This window comes from Ptychodera flava, chromosome 19, assembly GCF_041260155.1.
Source record: "Ptychodera flava strain L36383 chromosome 19, AS_Pfla_20210202, whole genome shotgun sequence".
Taxonomy (NCBI): domain Eukaryota; kingdom Metazoa; phylum Hemichordata; class Enteropneusta; family Ptychoderidae; genus Ptychodera; species Ptychodera flava.
The window spans coordinates 10,021,457-10,041,355 of NC_091946.1; positions in this window are offsets into that span (position 1 = coordinate 10,021,457).

The window sequence follows — 19,899 nt, forward strand, 5'->3', positions numbered from 1 at the left end:
CGTAAACATTACAATTGACGGTCTCTTCGCTGCAGTCTACACTGACATTTAATACACTGGAACACTCAACACCAAGAGTGTGGCTGTTTTACACTTCAACAGGTCTCCACTATTTGAAGTCAAGGTGGGATGGAGTATTTCAATAATTGGACAATTGACCTGGACAAGATGCGGTTTGTGCCACATGATTTCACTTGCCTGGGTATCGAAAGACCTTCAGAACTTTACTGATGTTGCAATGTTAAACTTTATAGCATCGGCTTCCTTGACATTTATTGCAGTTAAATTCGACACGACTGTCAACGCCAAGAACACCAACCCTTTGTCGTTTTGCCTCTGAAACGACCTATCTCAAAACAAAAACATGAAACACAAAGGACATACTTGGAGAGTCAAACAGTTTGCGACATAATATGGTCATGAGGGAAAATGCCAAGAGAGTTTGACCGGTTAAGAAGGGCTTGACTACGCAGTTTCTGCGTAGTGAAGCGTCATTACGTATTCATGGTGACCCCTGGCAGCTGTCAATATCTTTGGGGGCTTTTGTCTTTTGGCTTGCTTTGCATACGTGTCGTTAGACACGACCTGCCAATCACCCAGGTAGTCAATTAAACTATTAATTGACTGTTTACCGACCCAATTAACACTATCCAGCAGTATCAGTCATATTTAATCGCGTGGCCCGGGTGGGCACAACGTAGGAACGCGTGTATTTCTATGTGTACGTTTCACTTGTGGTGTTGTTTGTACCATCGTGCGTTTGAAGTCCTTGTTTCACCTACAGCATTACCTTCAAGGTGACAGGCTTACTATTAATGTTCAGTATCATTGCACCGAGTTCTGCCCACGGTGAAAACCACCTGTTTTGCCTACTAATTACTGCCCGTAGCTGCCCGTCCTGAATGTAGCCCATCATAGCTACAGTAATCAGTCAATATATAATACCCCGCGCCTTATACTTTTTATAGAAACCTGTAAAATCATAGTCCGAGCCGTAAAATTTTGTGAACCCATGTGAAAACATAAATCATTTATCAGTTTTGATATATACTCCTAAATTGTAAGTTTGATTGTAAAATCGAGACCACATTCAAGGGCTATGCAGACCGTCCATGTACGCACACACAGTGACAAGAAGGCGGCAAACACCTACTCACCAAGCACATCGAATCGGCGAAAAGAAGCATAAAAAAGCTAGGCTTATCGCCAAAACAAACGCGCCAAGCGCTAACAAAAACCCATACCAAGCGGCCCTTTCAGGGCCACCAAATACTCCAAATAGAGAACTATTAAAAAAAACATAAAATTACATAGAACACACAAACAAAAATGGTACACATAACAAACAACTGTAACACAACATTAAATACAAAATAAACAATAACCGTAACGTAACAGAAAAAATGGCAGTGGAAATAAATCAGCTATTTCCAAAGAAAAGCCGACAGCAACATGAAATTCAACAACAACCTATCATCGCTCAAACTATGAAACTCCGTAAAATAGTACTAGGCAAAAGCCTTAAAATTAATTCGGACACCAACAAACCAAACAGAATAAAACCACCTCAGGATTTCAACAAATAAAGTCGTAAAATATGACTACGCTACGTCGTGAGACACAAACAATCGCAACAACACACCAATTCAAAGAAAAGTCAAATTGGGCTCCACGAACAACAAAAAACAAAACCTTGAAAGCTATCTGAAGCTGCTAAACTCGCACTTCTAGAGATACCCTTTCAAACAAGGAAACAAAACAAATCGCGATAAACCAGCTTGCAAACAATAGACAAATTTCGGAAAAAAAAACTTCGACAAGGGTCGGGTTTTCGTCATTGTCAACACAAACGATTACGTACTCGAATGCGAAAGGCAATTACGCAACACTCAGTATTATACACAACAAGCCAGAACAAACAGTAAACAAAGTAAACGAACTATGAATCAAAATGTACGAGAACAAGCACATCAACCAGGATATATACTTGTGAGTATCTTGATCCAATAAACATAAAATCCGTACCCCGCAGTGGTACTTATTGCCTAAAAATTCACAAACCTCCGCAAAAATCTAAAAGACACACCAGTCAAAACAAAATTTACCGAAGTAAAGAAACATAGAACAAACAAACCGAACCACCAAACGGACTCACAACGTGACCAAAAATTAATATACTTGCCTCGCTAATCGAAAACCAAGACCACTAAAATGCATTAAAATAAATTTTCACATACACAAACTAAGGAACAAACACTGCGACTGTTGAGAAACCACACTCGGGTTTCAAAACGCGAGCGTCAAAGGGCGACTTTATCAACTTTTGTAACAACATAGGTCCGGCTGCGTCTCGCCATAAGCTTTCCCCACACAAACAAAACATTACCGTACACACTAATCCAAACTTCTCTACAAATATCCAAAGCGAAACAAACATTTTTATTAACACACACAATCGGATAAGAATGTAGGAACACATTTTCGAAACGAATCAAACACAAACTCGACACAAAAACATTTAGGATAGTTACGTGGAGAGCCTCTTTCACATTTTTTACATCTCGCTATACTGTCTATGATTCTAAAAATAAAGTCATCTGCCACTTTTTCTGTATACGCGGTTTGGCAAAACTCATCTCTTCGATCGAAAGTCTGGTGATCCATGGTTCTTTGGGGCACTTAAGTGTACGTCAAGCTTAGGGAATGTGGTTACATTCGCGATGTTTTATTCGAAATTATTTATTTCTTCTAGGGCAAATGCACGTAATTCATGCTGTTGGAAATACTGGCCGCTCATAAACAAGACAATAAACTCAATATCTGTGCATCTTTACTTTATTGTCAAAGTACCACCGACACACCAAAAAACCAAATGGTTCAGTCCAGGTATTTGCAACTCTGCCATTCGACTGGTCAACAGGAAATCAACCATAGGTGTCTTTTGGCATGCGTACACGCCAGTCACCTAGGCGACGGTAATCTGCACCACTTATCACCATCGGGAAGGTACTCCTCCCCCTATACCACAGGCGATCCCACCCTAGGCACTGCGTCATTCGACCAAGCATTGTTATTGTAATTTCCTGCATAAAATTAACAGCGAGGTCAACCGGTCAAACTCTCTTGGGATTTCTGGCATGGTCAACAAAGATGAAATTCAAGCGAACTTTTAGAATCGTATCATCGTTTCACTCTATCAAACAGAGCTTTTCGATTGAAACCATTACGTTTACAGTAATTTTTAAAGCGAATACAAACCTGAATAAATTTCGTAATATTGAAATTTTAAATTCTGACGTGTAAATTCAGATTTACACAACGAAGTAAGCGTTTTTGACGTTTGAACGGAAATGAAGTGATCTGTTTTCTTGTGGTCATCATTACCAAGTTCTTAAATCCTAGTTCCGGAATCAAGTGGACATCTTATTTCACGTGTGTTTAATACCATTCTCGCGAGCCAGAGCAATAATTTCCGCTCCGCTGACCTACGCAAAACGGGTAGCGCTGAGCTGTTGCCGTAAAGAGGCGCGTGGTTTACGACAATGGTTTAATACAAGAGTCACCAAACGAGACGTTTGGACTGTCTGGTTGCTTGATTCAATAAAGGCCCCTTTCTCCGAGCTAGATTGGATTTTTGTAGTAGTGTGAACGGTTTTAGTGCATAATGTAACATCTGTACTACAATATCATGGGAAGGGGGTCTGTTCGAGTCACAGTCTAAAAATGAAACTCTAGAAAATTTGCTTTGAATAGCGCCATTTTCAAAGGAGATGTAAGTGGTAATAAAGTGTTTTTTCGTGCCAAGAACTACTCTGTCATCGGCACCATCGCTATCAGTCGGGAATGCTTATAAGAGGGCTACGTGAGTGCTCCGCGTTGGTGAACGCAGTCTTGAGGTCTGGTACGGGAAGAACAAGAACATTACCGGGCCATCTTTAGATATTTCCGATAGAACTTTAGTCAAGTACGTTAAGCATTAACTTCATTCCAATCCCTTCAAAACCGATAGGGACGTAAAATGGACAGGATTTGTTTTATTTGGTGTCCAAGTGGCTGTAAAAGGTGTCCTTTGATTTGACAGATCATAAAACAATAGCGGCTTCAAGTCTGTGCGTGATATTTTGTTGGGAAATATCATTCGTCCCCCTGGCCTACGCATACTTTTAATTCCCAACCGAGTAGGTTTACCGCAAATATTCTTGCTATTTCAACCTCTGGGAACGTGTCTGCAAAGCAAAGCTTTTAAACATCAGCCTAATGTCCATTTTAACTGCGATTTTCGAAAGCCCTTTTTTGAAAAACAAACACGTGTTATGCAGTTACTTCCCAGTGCGCTGTACGAACAGAAGACGAGGTTTGTGACATAGGACGAAATATTTTGTTATTTCTTCCCGCTCTGGAACAATACAGGTGGTTGCCCGGGACCATCATTAGTTCACGTTTATACCTTTGGTTGAGTACACACGCGGCCCCTGAACTCTCAAATACCCACTCTAATCTTATCGACACATTCTCGGCGTAATGGAAATGCTTGCATCTCTTCTGGAAAGACGATAACTTGATGTAACGATAGTGTGGAACTGAAACCATTAACTTAAGGAAAACGATGCAATTCCTAGATCCTTGAGCGTTCACAAATGCTCGGAATAAGTGCGAGAAGATTTCCCACCAAGACCAAGCAGTGTGAGAAGAAGCAGTCGAACGTCCTTGTGACAAATCTAATCGACTGACATACTCAGGGATCGTAAATTGCTCAGGCCGAAGAGTGCTGACATGAGAACGTTTTATCAGAGTCTCCTCCAAAGCGACTCTGTAAAACTTCGTGGCCACAAACCGAGGTCGCGCCGAGGTCGCACTTTTTATTCGGCCAAAGGGTACTCAGGGAATACCTTGGTGTGTGCCGAGCAACACAAGGGCAGGGATTCTTTTCTGGAAATACACGTACCGACTCTGTTTCTGAAAGATCTCGTGTCGCACTTCAACATCTGAAAACAGTCTTCGGATGAGAAAAAAAACCGCTCAGGAATCCCTTCACATATATTGCGTTCGGTACTCAAAATCATGTGTTGTGAAGACTCAAATCACAGACATCTATGTCTGAGCTCAAACGGGCAAAAACGAGTAACTTACTAATTTGCATTTGTAGCAGAAGTCACTATCTCCGTTCTTTTTCTAGTTAGGGAAGGACTGACAGTCACATGCTTAGGTCATAGAAAAGAACCATTGGAGTGAAGTCACAACTTATGCGTATTACGTCACATGCTTTGGCCACAGAAAAGAAGCATTAGAGTCACGAAGTCACAACTTATGCGTATTACGTCATCGATTCGGTTGGGACTGTCTCTGACAAGCAAGAAGTCAGGTGCATCTCTGAACAACTCAAGCTGTCAGTAATCTGATTCAAGTTGTAAAAAGATTGCAATATAGTTTTCATTAACAGGTTTCAAATTTGAAACGTGAGAAAAACAAATTTATCGCATTAAAGAAATGTTTGTTTTGTGAAAAGTTATGTCGTTGTTTGGTGGTGCTGGTTGTTTTGTAAAACTACCCTGTCAAATGGACAATTTGATAAGGCTACCAAGCAATAGGCCGATCCTCTTAAGGAAAGTAATGGCTACAAAGAGTACTTTGGCTTCACCATACAAAGACTGGAGCGACGTATTTCGAGGTGCCTGGATGAAGCCGACAGTAGAACGCGTCTTGGTTATGAAGTAGGACTTTGAACAGTGAGAAATTTTAAATGAATGATAGGGTAACTTTTTGGAGTATTTTTTTAATATTTGTTCCAGAAAACAAGTACCATTCTTCGCTTTCGTCTCCCTTAAGTATTTTCAAATACAAAGCATCAGACTGGCCAACACGATGCATTGTCTGCCATGTGCAACTTTATTGTTGCATGTCTACAAGAGAATTCTAGTGAGGACGACAACCCAAACGTCGACTTTAAAAATTGGAAATTATACACGTACAAGCTGTGGTGAAAAGTTGAACACTGCGCATGCCGACATGATTTAGGAATATAAAAATGTATTTTTTTTCCAAACAGGACAAGAAAGTGTCTGCTAATGAATCTTTGATGTATCATTGGATTGTAGAGTACGTGACGTCACGTCACTTTGGTTGTTTTTGTGATCTCTGGTGATGTCACCAATATTGGTATTATTCCTGACGAGAACACGGGATTACTGATTCTTGAAAAGTATTTTCGAACAAGTTGAAAAAGAACAGACTACGCCTTTCATGCCCTTCTCGAATGTTTCGATAACATTTTCCGCACTAATGGGTCGGAGGGTTTTGCTTTGTGTTCCCTAAGACCTGTGGTGTTTGTTTTGGCTGAAGTTTGAGAAAAGGTAGTCCCAAGAGAAAACATTGCTATGCTTTGTAGAAAAAAAAACTGCAGTTTGATTTTCGTAAGTCGAAGACTGATGCCACAAAGTAGCTTTCATCGTGAAGATTTAACAGTAAACAGTGTCTATGCCCAACGTGTTTCTGAATTCTATCCCATCGTTCCACATTTCTTATCGTGACTTTATTCTCTGTCTGTTGACGTTGCTAGTTTCAACACATGCGATGCATGGTATATAATGTTATGAATAACATTATTTTATGAATAACATTATTTTATAGTTTGAATTTATCATTTTGAGACTTTCCACCCGTCATGTTACGACTCCCGTCCAGACAGTCATTTTAATGTAACGAATCCACCCACCTTGCAGCTATTCATACGCACGTCATTCACGCGTTCATCATTGGTACAATCTTGCTAGCATGCATGCATCCACATGCATGCATATACATAAATAAATCGAAAACATACACGAATACATAGATACATACACGAATACATAGATACATACATACATACATAGATACATACATACATACATACATACATACATACATACATACATACATACATACATACATACATACATACATACATACATACGCATACAAGTGTGCATTTGTGAAAGATATAGCTGTAAATGTCCTAATATCTATTGAGCTGATTGTACTTGGTCATTTTAACAGTAGCACCGTGTCTGTAACAAATACTTGATACTTTTTTAACAACTGTCAACGAGCGATGCAAGCTGTGAGCAGCTAATACTTGAACACTGGGATAAATCCCAGGAAAGCCAGACACTTCCTTCAGTCTGCAGATCAGGAATTTCCCGGCAAAAATGCCAACGAGGGTGATCAATTTCATTATCAGTAAACTAGCCACGGAAGTCAAAGGTTGGCCCTGGTATCTTGTTTGGTTTCGCCAATTATACAGTGATAGCAGCTGATAAGATAATGGCATTAAGGCAAAATAGCTACTAGCTCGTCCGAGTGGAATTTTTTACCTTTAGACTAGTGGCATTGTATGCAGAACATAATTAAATATGCATGTATGGAGTCTGGGTTGTGTCTAATACATGTAGTATTACCAGGAAATTGCCTTAAAGGGCAAGGTTGGTATTTCATCACATCGCTTCAGGGATATTTTAAGTGAAAAGCTATTTATGTTATTTTTCTGACTGTAATATAACGACTGCCTGGCTGTGAAATGTCTACAGGGCTTACACACACACATCGTATGCAAATGTGGCAGATGGTAAATTCTTGTACCTATACCAGACATTACATCATTGAAGTTTTAGGTTTCAGAGGAACATGAAGAGAGAGCATAGTTCTGACGGTCAATAGACTAATAGGCAGATTATATATCATACAGCGCCAAAATATGCCAAAGTACACTAGCTGTGTCCATTGGATATGCGAATGTAGCACTTGGTATAAAGACACATTTCAATTATTTGACAAATCCTGAATCAAGAAATATGCCAGACAACGTTATATTGTCAGTATCTTTCAGTTAGGAATAAATTTTGCGGTACAAAAGACAATTTTAATTATTTTGCGAGTAATGTTTTCCATAATTAATACCAAAAGATGGTAATTTTCTGACTTTGATTTCGGAATAATATGGAATATAAAAAGTTTTAAATCTTTAGTAAGATATTAGACCATCAACCGTCAGCTAATTCCAATGGCACAAATATACCCTTGACATTGATTTAACTGTTATTAGACCGATTCAATGAAAAGTGTGTTGTATGTAGAACTATCAAGTTAATAGTAGTCAACAAACATTAAATCAACGCAAGCAATGAAGTTCCAGAACCCTGTACACGTGTATTTGGTCTAATTGGTGGGCTAGCTCGTAACCTACGTTGTAATAACATGATGTACTCGCTATGGTAGTACAAGCCACGTACGGACTTGCCTTTGAATATAACGTCCGTGATGGAGTCACCATTATCTTATCCGAACAATAAACGCTTCTCACAGTTAAGGGCAAGTTCTTTAACTTTACTATATTAACGGTGTAAATTGCACGCTTCCGTGGTGTTTTCCTTTTTACAAACCCCTTTCCACTTTTCTGTCGACAAGCTGAAGTGGAAAAACACCGCGAACGCATCAGCAAAGCTATACAAACCAAACCCAGACAAAATGCCTTCTGTACTCTGGCTGGGGTACTTGACTGCATTTTCAATATCTACAGTCAAATCACGGCCGTGATTCAATAAAAAGGATTAGAGCACGCCGTTTTCCGATGCGGTGGAGCGTGTTAAGATGTTCGGTGGTGAATTTTTATTCTTCGCCTCCCGCCTTCAAGCCAAAACTATGAATGGAGGTATTCAAAATAAAGTAACATATGTGAACAGCGACAACTCGAAAAAGAATGGCTACATTGAAAATGAAGTACCACGAACACCCGAAAGGTGCAAAGCGATCACCTCTCAGCGACACAATGCATTTTTTTCATATCATTTTCACCTCTTCAGCATGAAATATATGACATTTTTGAAATGTCTTTTTTCTTCAAAATATCCCAAGTGGGCCATGTGTAGGCCATGAGGTGGGACGTAAACAGCGTTCCAACTACGTTTCCATACATAAACACACGGCAGGTGGCGTCAGGCTCTGAACGTGAAATCAGACTCTGTGTACACTGTGTTTATTGTAGTTCTTGCATGTACTCATGGAGCAATCGGAAGAATACTTAGCATTCAAAAGTTGTGCGGTCGTTTTTACGGGACAAAACTAAAGTAGTTCCTGCAAGTTCGCAAGATATCGTTTTACCGTTCGGCTGAAATTTGGTACGATTTGTTGAGAGGCCAACAGAGTACTTCCGTCGCAAAATGCACAGACAAGACAGTGAACAATCGACTGACAAATACTTCAGGACAAGAAAAACTACCAAAGTTAACGGCACAATGCATCTCATACGTATTTATATCTCTTTATTGCTTTTTCGATGGTTCACTTCAATTTACTTGGTATTTATTTCGTATACTGTAAGTTTCGTGAGCACCAAAGAATATTACTTACTTTCAGTAAATCGTTGCTCCTCAAAAGTGTAAATAAAAAGAGCAATTGTTGCGGGAAACACTAAAATAGCGCTGGAACGACACGTTTTATTATAATAAATCTTGCAAAATTCTATTATTTGGAATATCAGAGATGACAGTGTAGTGTAAAGTGGTCGAATAAAGACACAATTAGTACACGGTGGTTACCCCCTTGTCCCTGTATGTAGGTGCACACTTTTACCATTTAAAACAAGTTGGATTGGACTAAACCATGGTGATAAAAGGGTTAAGCCATACACATATCAATAAGTTTGGTACAGGGCCAAGACCATTATCACCTTTAAATTTGCACAAAGGAATAAAAAGGAACGTTGTGTTTGGATTGAATATCGTAGAGTGTTACATACAGTGCAGACTAGGCATTATTTGCTCCATAACACAAACGTGGCTTTTGAATTAAAACACAAACTATAAATACAACGCACCGTAAAATGCGATATTATTATTGACAAACGAACTACACAGTCAAGACAAAAATTCTGTCCTCAAAAAACAATGTTAGACATTACAGCAGTGCAAACAGTGTTGAACTCAAGGTATTTTCATATTATTTAAGTAGCAGAGAACAAGAAGAAGCCTTGTTCAACGGATACAGCACAATTATTATAAAATATACCGACAGTTACAGATCATTCAGCTTTCCAAGATACACAGATGCATCTTACAAAAATTCAGCTTTCCAAGATACACAGATGCATCTTACAAAAATTCAGCTTTCCAAGATACACAGATGCATCTTACAAAAATATAAGTCACCACATGCCAAGCCAAGATGACTCTTTTCAGGGAAAGTTTCTCAATAATGATGAGACGTTATCCTGCATAGAATTTCATCAATTGAAATGCCTGTGAGAGTAATTAGGTATGCATACATCACCCTTATAACATCAAATGAGGCTATCTAAGAAAGTGAAAGTGGTATTGTAATCTGGAGGGGGGGGGGGCCTCAACACACGCTTTTGATTGGCCTTCCATGTTGTTGCATTTTTGAAAGTATTTCATTTCATGTATGTTATTGAGTTCTAGTTACACAAATGATATTATACCATTTAATCGTCTGTCTGTGGTACCGTTCTTTGCAATCCTACACTGAAAAGTCACAACTATTGAGCGAGTATAACTATAGTTCTTCCTCAAATTTGACGTGCCAGCTGCAATCTCTCTCTAATAAGATAACTGGACTATGTAAATTAGTCAAACAAACATTCCAAAAGCAACAATAAAGTGTGCCAAAATTTAATATTGTCAAGTATTTGATATTGGCCTGTGCCCTGTCAGACTAAACAACATTGACAAAGTTAAAGTTTGTGTTGTCCAGAGAGACAGACGTTACATGCTTGCGAGTAGACAAACCTATCGAATTTTACAAAACCATGTACAAGATGTACAGGAAACAATGTCAACAATAGTGGCCGTCCACGATGAACCTGTATCTATTTAATAAAATCACTTCTACTTCTAAAAAGCAATACAAAAAACAGAACGGCGGAAGAAGCTTGCAAAGGATTTCAAAAACATGTCTAACATTTGATCAACCACAACGTAAACTACACCAGACAAAAAGGTCTGGATAATATCGGACCGTCGTACACCTCCAAATATTCATACGCATGCCTGGTCACACTGTCGCGGCGGTTTTTGTATTCAACAGCATTTGGCAAGACCGGATATTGATAATCCGTCTGTTACGTGCAATGAACCATCCAACTTGGGAAAAGTAAATCGTATGTTGAATACAAAACGTGCTTGCCGAACAGGAACACACACTATTAGATAAGTTACACATTAAAGCTCCACTATCTGTAACTTTTGATGATTTGTATCTTTAGTCTGTAAATATAGTATTCTTTTTGTACGCCAAAAATCATGTGGAAATATCTAGTGTTCCAAGTAAGAAAATGCCTATATAATTTGTAATTTACAATTTAGTCGACAAAACCGGATTTAAGTCAGTAAGTATAGATTAAAGTTAATTTGTCAAGCATAACACAGTGATTGCATATTTTACACGGAGTTTTGTGTTGATAAGGCCAAGCCATTGAATTTTAACACACTTTCGAGAGAAGAATAAGCAAAAAGTCTTTATTTACAAAACAAAAATGATGAAAATATTAATGATATGCATAATTGAACGTCACAGCTAATGTCTTTCACGCATTTCTGACCGGACCAGTTTTAAATGCCAGTCTCAAACATGTCAAATTTAGCAATCTGAACGGAAGTATTTCAAGTCAAAGGCTGTTTGGTTGTTCCATTGACGTTGATCCTTTAATACGGTCCTCGCTGAGATAATTGTCCTCGGAAACCCGGAGAACTTCGCCTTTCATGACCGGACTGTGACCGCGGGACGTGTAACAAGAAACCAGAATCTGGTTCACGGTTGACATTGGGAGTTAATCGGGCGCGAGGAAATTTGATCTGAAGTGGTGCCGTTGAAAGTACAGTTGTAGTAAAACATGGATTTGCATGCGGGAACCGGTTCGGCTTATACATACTTATTTCTGAGTTGACACGATCCACATTTGTAAGTTACCAGTGACATTTAGCTTTTGACGTTGCGGATACAGTGGTTCTGATGTTTTGACAGACGGAAAATGATGCTTACTCGCCAAATGCGGGGTTAACGATGATGTAAACCATTGGTGCTGGAAAAATACTTCTTTTTTGCATAAATGATGCATTTCAGAGATTTTATGGTCTCTCGAACTTGAATAACATTGATGTCAGCGACGACCATCACTATATGGTATTCCCGACAACATCCAATTAAATTTAGAAATATCAGCCGTCTCATCTGTGTTTATAAAATAAACTTTCCCTGAAATCGAGCAAAGATCCACCATGTCGGAGAAACGGTAGTTATTTCCGACCAAAACAACTCAAGGCAGGAAGAACAACATTGTATATTTTGAAGATCGGTCTTAATGACAACTTTAACCATGGCCAAGAGCAAAGGTTAAGGGCACGCAACATATATGATCAGATTAGCTGGTAATAATCACTGATGCCCCACCCATTGCTCGAACTCGCACGTGACCTGAATTCTCCAAGGAAAGCCAGACATTTGGTTTTCATCATGCGCCTTGTTGCCATGGAAACGACTGCCACGTGGACACGGACACATATTGGTCACCTTTATGTATCAGTAGAGGTATAGGGTACATTTCTCCCTTAGAGACCTGCAGTTTTAATGACAGTTTAAACATCTACTCAAAGGTCCCACCTTTCCACCTTCTACTGATTTATCAGCTGTCTACATACAGTCTGAGTTTGAACCCCTGGATCGAGACGGTTACATAGACTTTCAAAATGTCCGTGCACTGGAAACTGTAAATCACAGCTTTCATGCGTGCCTCAAAGGGCATCTATATAACCCGGAATCTATGTGACCCGACAAAGTTTAGCTTGACCTGATTTCTGCCCATTCCATACTCATATGAACATTGTAACGATATGGATGTGTTGCTATTCATATTAACATTGAGTTACAATTCTGCAGGAGTTTGACAGCAGACGTTTCCGGTGTGGTCTTCTTTCGATGACGTCACAAACGAATGGCATACTACACGCACAGTGGCCTAGTGGGTAGGCAAGCTTTAATAGATGCCTGCCTTGCTGTCTCTGTCACTCTATACAATTACATGGAAAATTTTCACCACTTGCTGGTCTGCCAAATAATACTACACTCACAGGCCCTTTCTCATCTTTTAACACGATGGTGCAGTGTTGGAGAAACAGAAGCTTTAACTTGAGTGCTTTTTAGGTGTTAGTTTTCTGAACAATAACACTCTGTCTGTTATGTCCTGGCCAGCCAGAACGTTTCTTGTCAACGCATATCATATCGTTCGTTGTTGGAATCGATTTGGATATCCTTCTTAAGGTAGTTCGCACCTTGAAAGATAAAGACCTAAACTTTGCTCAAACTTTCCTTGAGGAATCTCTCAATCATTCTCTTTCAAAATCAAGATTAAAAATTGGGGGACACCGTGCAAATTTTGGTACTAGGGAAACAAATAACCCAAGATTTACCGACATTTGAAATTCAAAATGGCCGCCATCCCTGTGTTAACTCTATTGAGAAAAATAAAATTTTGGAATTTCAAAAAACTAAGCCTGTGAAAAGTTTTCTGACACCAAGAGCTTTAAAATGAACCGCCACATGTGGTATATCAGAAGAGAATTGTAAAAGCTTGAGAGGCCAAATTTGTGTCCCCGAGGCGCGTTCTACCGTAAATGCATCTTGAAAATATCAATTGTTACAGCATGCTCATCGTATGGAAGCATATCAACTATTGACATACTCGACAATTAACGACCATTATTCTGGTGACAATGCATAAAATATTGGGGGCACAAACTAATAGAAACTATTTAGAAGCGTGTTCCACTATATCCATTACTAAACGTGAAGCCATCCTCGAACGATATCAAGCAGAACTTAATAGAACAACATTTGTTACGGGACATTCTCGCAAGCATTAGCTACGTAGGTAACCTATGCGAGTAGCTGTTGCCGAAAAGATGTCTTTAATTTATGACGATGTTATATGGTAGATACGGCAGATTTTAAGTTCTAATCAATCCCATCCATAAGTTAGTTAATTAATTGCAAGTGTCAGCTGAGCTGCCGAGGCCAATGTTCCATAGGTATTAGCCGTTGAAGAGAGGATGAGTTCGCAGCGTGTACTTTTGACTTTGATTTATGTTGACTCTATTATGGCAAGTAAGTGTTTAAATCTGACCATCGAAATAAACTGGACGCACCACCATGTCAACAATTCGGATGTAGGGAGAGTAGAAACAGGCTCCAAATATTTCCAAACTCAGTCAACATCTCGGTAGCTGGCTGTTTGACCCGCAGATTCCCTGCGATCATATGCGAAATATGAGAATGTTTTATTCTTCGCAAGTAAATATTATTCACTTTTCACAACAGTAGCTGCTGACTGTGACAACTGCAAAACAATTTCTGTGGCTTGTTCGGCGTGATTTACGCTGCGGGTGGATGTCTCATAAATTTCCATTGCGGAAGGATGTGACAACGATACAGTCCAATGCTGCTATTCAGATAAGTCACATGAATACAAATATCACATGTTAAGGTAACATACGCTTCGGGACCGATATACGGACTATCAAACTTTTACTATATTCTCCTGATCTACCACTTGCGGTTGCTCATTTTGAATCTTATGGAGTATATAAAGTTTTCACTGACTTACTTTTGTGAAAATCGGGAATTTTACTTTTTCCTACGGAGATGACACTGGGTTGGCGGCCATTTTGAATTTCAAATGTCTGTGAATATTGGGTAATTTGCTTTTCTAGTACCAACATTTGCACTGTGACCCCGATTTTGTTCTTGATTGTGAAAGAGAATGGTTGAAATTTTTCTTTAGGAAAGTTAAAGCAAAAGTTTAAGTCTTTCATTTTAGACCGCGAATTACTTTAATATTCACTTCTCAGTTGTTAACGATATGTTGTTTATCTTTGACCCTGGTCTTCTCCAAGTGTTTGCGAAAACATGGTTATTCGCCGTTTGGATTCGATCGTGCTCGGACAATGCACCGTCAATGCCTCGGCGGAGGAAACTTCTCGAGCACAGAGTACCATTCGGGTACGCGTTTGATTCATGTTGGCAGGAGGAAGTCAAATCATTGTTGACTGCCGGGTTCACCAAGAGAAATAGGGTGCTACAACGTTCGCGCTTCTGTGCAGGGCAGTTCGAAGATAACACTGAACAAGAGCTATTAGGATAAACACTTGACTCGTGGCAGAGTTCTCGAGGACTGTGTTCACAGTGATTTTAATACTCTCAATAGTAATATAATGGGAGTTGACCACTACTGATAAAAACATACTCTACAGTATATGCACCTCTAAAGTATGCAGTATGCACCACCTCTGTGTTAACTTAGTGACGAAAAATTTTCGATTTTCGAAAAACTAGGACGGTGAAATATTTTCTTACACCAAGAGCTTAAAATGAACCCCCTGCCTTAAGGTAGTATGCGTCTCGATAGTGAAAGATTTAACTTTCGGTCAAAGTTTCCTGAATGGAACTTGCGTCCATTCTCTTACCACATGAACAATGAAAGTCGGGGTCAACGTGCAAGTTTTGAACTAGCGAAATAAATGACCCATCATTTTGCGATATCTGAAATTCAAAATGGCGACCATTCCTGTGTTAACTCTATGGGCGAAAAATTAAATTTTGGATTTTCGAAAAAACTAAGACGGTGAAAGTTTTTCTTTCTCCAAGAGCTTTTAAATGAGGTCCCACAAGTGGTAGATCAGAAAAGAATTGTAGAAATTTGAGAGTCCGAATATCTGTCCCATTCACAAAAATAATGACGGGGTTTATGGAAATCGGTCTGCAGTAAAATATGCATATTATATTCATGGCGGACATGTTGACCACTGTAGATAAATTACCTAAGAGGTTTACATATTACCGACTAAGAACTAAATAGTGCTCTAAAGGCAAACCGCTTCTTCTGAGAATTCCCCGATTCGACGTTAGCCACAACAAAATGATTCTTGCTCCAAAATTCGTCACCATATGCACTCCATATTTTATATAAGGAATAAGCTGTTTAATGGACTCTGACATTTCGTTTTCAAAAGATAAATATCAGAATCTAGGGGATAGCTCAAACACATACGCCTGGCTTTCGTCTGTATGTTAGTCAAAACTGTCCCTCTAATTCTCGTCGGAATGATTCTTTTTTAGGACATGTTGAGAGAAGAACAAGTCGAAAACGCATCACTGGCGTCGACCATTTCTAAAACAATTCATATTTATCATACCATCTTTCATAAATAAAGTACATTTTGTGTAATCTTGTCATTTGTGGAATGTTGTTGAAAAAACATAACGTTAGTTCCCACGTTAACGTTTGCATGTTGCGCCAACAGTCGACATTCTTAATGGGTTGACTTTGGCATAATTGTTAATATTGAAGAAGGACTGCTAGTGTGAATATTTAATGTTACTTTAAATCAAATACATTCTTTGTCTGGTTCTTTTCCTGTAATGGACGAAACTGTATTACACATTCATTGTCTGGTGTTTTTCCTGCAATTGTGATATGGAAACAAATATGTAGAAATTATGTCAATTATTCACGTTATGTCTCCAATGAGCGAAGCATTTAGACTGGAATCATATAATGAATAAAAACAATTCCTTTGTTCAGAAGCAGTTTTTTTTTCTAAGTTCTAAAAGCTGGAATAAAGTATGATGAAGTTTACAAAACTTTAGTCATTGACCCACTTAAAGTGTTTTGTATGGAAATGGGTCATTTTCATGGAGATAAGCAACGAAATCAAGCGCGGTCGATATCAAACATGTTTCCAGCCGTATTATGTCAGTATTTACGGACAGTAGCCTGGTTACGTGCACCGAAGCTCATTCTCAAAATAGTTGCATAAGTTTCTTATTCCAACCAAAGGGCAGAGAGCAAACAAAGTGTAAACGTCATGGCACAGTGCAACTGCAAGGAAACCATTGGGTCAACAGCTACGGGTAATGTAACCCTTCTCAGACAATATGGGGCTCTTCTGGATCACTACTCTGTATGAGGGTATGTTACCAACGCCCTGACAAACGAAGGAGGACATTTCAATATTTCGTTCACAGCGCAGGTCAAAACAAACACTTAGCATGCATTTCTGTACAGGACTCGCCATGAAAAATGTGCTTCGTGCAAATATTGATATCAGCTTCCTGCAAAAGGCTCTTTCACGACAGTTTTAATATAGGATATGTGGAAAGACTTTAAAACCAACCGCCCCAAAATGAAATTATCTTTGTCGCCATGACGTAACACAGGCCCAGTGCTAAGAGAACATAGTTCAGTTGGCTGAACGTGATTGTTGGCGTAGAGAGGTACAAGCATTAAATATTCATGGAAGCTCATGGTAAAAGTCTGTGTTAAAATGTTCCCGAGTAAAAGTCTAAAGTCACAGGGTTTTTCAGATTTATTCTCCCTCATCGTCCAAAACTTGCAAGACTTAGAAATTTGAATAACGTCTCTCTTACACTTAGCCCTCGATATAATGCTATCATTAATGCTATCGGTGCGGAGAAAACCTCTTCGACTTTTTACTTTTCCCTGGAGGCATAAGCGACATCTGGTGATACAACATGTTATTGAACATGTTTGTTAATTGATCGATTTAAGTTTAACAAACTTGTCAAGACCTATAGTAAAATTGCCACAGGGCGTTCAAGCGAGCGAAAGTATTTACCCCAGTACTACTGTACATTCTGTAACCAGCGAGGATTTCAATTCAGTCTACAGATACGTAAAAGCAGACACATAAATCAAACACGCTTTGGTCACGCGTGCATACATGCGCGTCGATTGAGCTTGGTAGCAGACGATTCACTGTAATTCTTATGCATATGGGCATAAGTTTCCTGTTCCTATTCAGTGAAATACAATTAATGGGTGTAATCTATACTGCAATTAATTTTTCCAATTACACTCCCGAAAACCTAGATTAGAAAATAAACGAATACAGTTTTCAAAATCTTTTTGTTCGGGTATTGTAATATTTTGTCACAGACGCGCCATGCAGCGAGACTCAACAGATGCTACTGTTTTTTTAATTAGTCCGCCATAAAGTCAGTTATTTGAGAAATTATTGTTTCGGTCATACATTTCGATGCATTCATCATTCCACGTATTTTGCAACTTAAAGAGAATAATATCACGCATCAATTCATGAAAATTTTACAGTGAGCTGTTTATAAGATGTTAATATTCGGAAACATGAGTCAAGTAATTCTACATTTTGATATGTTGTAGGGAAATGCTATGTTACATATCACGTGTTGCAGACTTTTCGTACATTGCAATTGACGGAACAGTACAAGGTTTTTATTTCAGTTGATACGATTGGATGATAGCAATATGAAAGAAACGGACATTCAAATAATAGTTTGCTGATGTGCCATAAACACGATTGGAAATATTTTGGGTTTATAGGATTTTGAAAAGTTTGTCAAAATTATTGAAAAATCAGGCACCAGACCATAATTTGTAGCTACAGACTAAGGTAAATTCTTAATTTTGTTCAATCTACTTGGCAACAAAGTTAAGTTAACTGCTTTTTACTAAATCTAGTCAAATTTGCTTTTTTGCAAATGTAAATACAGTGAAATAAACAAAAAATTGCAAACTGTACTTATCATATAATTCTGCAGAATGTTTTGAATCTTACAAATTTTGATCCTTTACCTGTTTTTGATATATCACGGTTGTCAAATTGCGATTTTTCGAACAGTTATAACCACTACTTTGTTTGACTGCTGATAGTACATTGTAAACTCTCCTATTTTGCTAAACTGTCATTTTCATTGTGTGGTAGATGTTCAGAAACTAAGGTATTCATACTTTGATGTTAGTACCTCAATAAGGCAAAGTAAAATAGTTAAAATTGTATTTTTTTATTCTATCTACTTAAAAAATACAAGGAGTTCAAGTAGCTGGTGAAATATTTGTATTAAAAAGATATTTTGAAATTGAAAAGTTAAAAATGTCTAAAAATTGTTCATGACAACACTACCTTACATTTTCAAGGCCAACTTGAACATGACCCTCTATTTTTCAAGGCCACCTTGGACATGGCCCTGTATTTTTCAGGGCCACCTTGGACATGACCCTCTATTTTTCAAGGCCACCTTGAACATGACCCTCTATTTTTCAAGGCCACCTTGGACATGACCCTCTATTTTCAGGGCCACCTTGGACATGACCCTCTATTTTTCAGGGCCACCTTGGACATGACTCTCTATTGTTCAAGGCCACCTTGGACATGACCCTCTATTTTCTCAAATTACCAAAACTTGGGGAATGGACAAAACAATAATGACAATTTCAAAGAAAACAATAGGATCTGTCATTTTGAAATGGTAGAAATCTATTTATTGTGCAAATTTATCAAAAGTGTCGGGTACCCTATAGCTGAAAGTTACAATATTACAGATTACCCTTAAAAACATGTGAATTGCAAAAACAGAAGAGTAGATGAGCTTAAATTTACTGAATAAACCAATATTACTACAATATCCTATTATCCCAAAATATTTCCAATCGTGTTCATACTATGAAGGAGGAATTTGTTTATGTCGCAACGGAAATCATTTTTATGTCGCTTTCTGTATTTTCGTTGCCAATGATCGTTGTCAGTTTTGATAAGTAAAGTAGGCACAATTTGTAATGAAAAAATACAGTCCCTTCAAGTTTCTTTTGATCAATAATACACATGAGCAACATATTAATATGTTTGTTCTATGACGTGTTGATTAAGTACAACAGGCGTTGAGAATTGTAATCGTTATGTAATTATCATTATACGGATAACATAGGCGTGTACAGATTTTTGACGAGCGATTTCTTTTGACACAGTCAGTGAGCCTGTCATCTTATGCCAATGCTATTGTTCTTGTCATTCCCAGGATGTA